This window comes from Palaemon carinicauda, chromosome 4 (genome assembly GCF_036898095.1).
Source record: "Palaemon carinicauda isolate YSFRI2023 chromosome 4, ASM3689809v2, whole genome shotgun sequence".
NCBI classification, from domain to species: domain Eukaryota; kingdom Metazoa; phylum Arthropoda; class Malacostraca; order Decapoda; family Palaemonidae; genus Palaemon; species Palaemon carinicauda.
The window spans coordinates 124,005,560-124,008,895 of NC_090728.1; positions in this window are offsets into that span (position 1 = coordinate 124,005,560).

The following is a 3,336-nucleotide window of genomic DNA, read 5'->3' on the forward strand; positions in this document are numbered from 1 at the left end:
TACCGTCAGTTTACGTGATTTAATCATATTTCGATCTTGATAACCTGATGGTAGCAGTACTAATTGTAATTGAAATCAGAATGTCACATCTTCCAAAGAGTATTTGGCAGACGGATACCTGAAAATCAATTGAGATATCAGTAAGGAGTAATGTGGTTTAGGCCTAAGAGAGGGCTTGTGGCGTATGACATTATCATGAAGCCGCTAATTTGAGAATTTCAAGAATGAAACCAGAGTCTTTTATCCCCAGGAAGGTCATTCAACCATTATTAAATATTTGGAAAAGCCTTTATGCAGATTTGTTCGCTAGACCAAACGTAGTCTTGTTCACGATTTTCCTAAATCGAAGTTAGCGAAGTTAAGCAGTCAGAAGCAATACTTCGTCAGTAGTTATGTTACCTGCGACACCGTTACACCGATCACCAACTCAGGTCAACACTTGTTGCTTGTATATGCTCAAGAGGAAGATTCAGATATTGCCGAATTAATTTGGTCAAAGAGCTACTGGAACTGGAAACTTAAAAAAGAAAAGGATTATTGAGTTTTAAAGCACAGTTTAAAGAAGCAGCATATGTAGGAAAATCAATGTTTTACAGCGCAACCTACAGTAAATTGTTGTATGAACCTCGTTAGGTGAATTTTTTTTTTTTGTAGTTAAAATTCCTTTTAATTTCTGCAACCTTCGTTGAATTCATAATGTGTCAGAAAACTTATTGATAATCTTTATTTTTTTTTCCCAAAAATATACATTTAGAAGATCAAGATATATAATTTGCCTATAATGCTGAAATTAAAACGGCGAGGATATAAATTATGAAGGGAATACATCATGAGTCAAAAATGAAAAAGAAGATAATATATCTTAATTCTAATGGGATACACACGGTTACTCATGAAATTCCTTCCTTTTCCATGTAAAAGTATTATCTGTGATAGGGAGCCCCAAACCCCCCCCCCCCCACTCTCTCTCTCTCTCTCTCTCTCTCTCTCTCTCTCTCTCTCTCTCTCTCTCTCTCTCTCTCTCTCTCTCTCTCTATCACTGCTTTGTATCCACATCAGTCAGTAAAAATATGGTTGTGTATCCTAAGGCTTCCTATATTTTTTGAAGATGATCATATTAATGTCATGAGCGTTAGGTAATGATTCTCCAGGGTCTGTTATTTACCAGACGAAATTGCCTTGGGATGCGGTTCTCTTTTTCGTGCTATTGGTAAATGTGATTTATGACATATCGGGAATATTTTTTGCTTAAAACTCCTACCTATGATTTTTCTATTCACCTATTTTCATATTTGTTTCTTTCTTAAAAAGGAATGTCTTCTAATTTCCCCTTTGGCATCGTATATCAAGGTTGTGTGTAGTATTTTTTTTCCTCTATCGAATCTTTATTGTATTCCAACTATGGTGCAAAATTACCAACAGCCAAAGATATATCTCTTTCCTTATTGCATAACGATCAGACGTTGAAATTGATGTTTTACCTTGTAGATAGTAAACTGGGCATAAATGTTGCATACCCAGAAGGCGTGGAAGCCTAAAGAGATTCTCTAATGGAGCTAGGATTTATGTCCAGAAAGTTGTAAATGCCATACAACTGTGGGAAATGTAATGTCCTGCACATGTGTAATAGGAGCTCACAATCAGATTACTGCTGGGTAAGGAAATATAAATTTTGGACCAGGAGGAAGATCTTGTCATTATCATCAGCAAGGATTTGAGGTTCACCAAACATAGGTTAAAATCTGAAAAAAAAAAAAAAAAATAATAATTGGTTATATAAAGAGACAATTCAGATACAGAAACAAAGACACTGCACTACAGCTGTACAAATCACTGGTAAGACACCACCTAGATTACGGACTCCAAGTATTCCGAAGGATATCGATAGAATAGAAGCAGTAAAAGCTAAGGCCACAAACTAGTTCCAACACTAAGGCAATTTGGATATAGACGGAAGATGGGACGTTTGGATTTATTTGGTCTACAAATTCAACGACAAAAGGGATAGTTAATAGAGGCACTCAAAATTCTTAAGGCATAACAAATGTATATTACAACAATCTGTTCAAGCTTACCACAAATCAGTCCAGAGTTAACGGATACAAACTGCAATTGAAAAGATACACCACTCAATATGGCAATAACTTTACATACAAAATAGAAAATACTTAGAATAGACTTCCAGCCGATGTGATAAATACTAACACGGTAAACGAGTTAAACAATAAGTTAGACAAGTTCGTAAGAACTCTCTAAATGCTTAAACAGATGGCTCTATCAAAGAGCAAATGGGTCACCGCGGATGGTCTTTGAGGCATCAAATATCCTTGTAAATCAACAAGTGCAATCTTGAACGATACAATTGTTAAAATTCATATTATAAAATCCCATTACCTAAATATCAATGTCAGAACCATCTCATAGCTCCTCATAATGCGTTAGAATTCATATTTGTTTATGAAAACATTCCTATAAAGATCATTTTCTACCTGTATAGATCTAAATGCATCAACATACATATACTTGTAATTATTGATTATTGTATTATTATTACTTCAGTAATGTTTTAGAAAGTATAGATTTAGTAAGATTTTATGGGAATTTATATCATTCATTGAATATTAATACGAAAAAAAGGAAATTGTCCAAAATCAGAAAAAGAAAACATAGTCGGTGTTTCATATGATATTGTGTTCCCCTTTCCAATAAAAAAGGGAACATATTTATATGGCCAATGAGTAAATATAGCAATTAGCATGATTAATGTCTGAAAATGTATTATTTTTTTTTCTTGTCACCCAATTGTATCGTTCGCATATTATTGGGCAACTCAGAGACTAATAGCCTCTAAAAAATACTAGTCATTAGAATTAAATTCTCTCGTCTAATTCATTTGTTCAAAGGTGAAATTTGTTTCATTCCACTTTTGTTTACATTTCCTTTCTCTATGCTTTTATTTTTAATTTTTAGTACCGCTATATGTACATAATTTGGATGTGTCTTCATCTTATTTTCCGATATATAAAACAATAAAAAAACTTATTTCATACAAAAAATTATAATGCAGTAAAATTTCGAAAATACCCGTATATAAATCATTAGCATAAATTCCGCAATAACTATGGTGTCATAACCCTTTTATTCTCAACCATAGAATTTGACCAGCACCTTCACGGATACTCAGTATGCCCTTTTCAACAGATATATCACAAACCCATGTCAGTCTTTCTTTACCCCATTCATTCTCTTAATCCAGAGTCACACAACCTTTTAACAATCCTCTATGCCTTCATATATAAAACCATGTAAGAATACTTTTATTTGTGTTAACAAGAA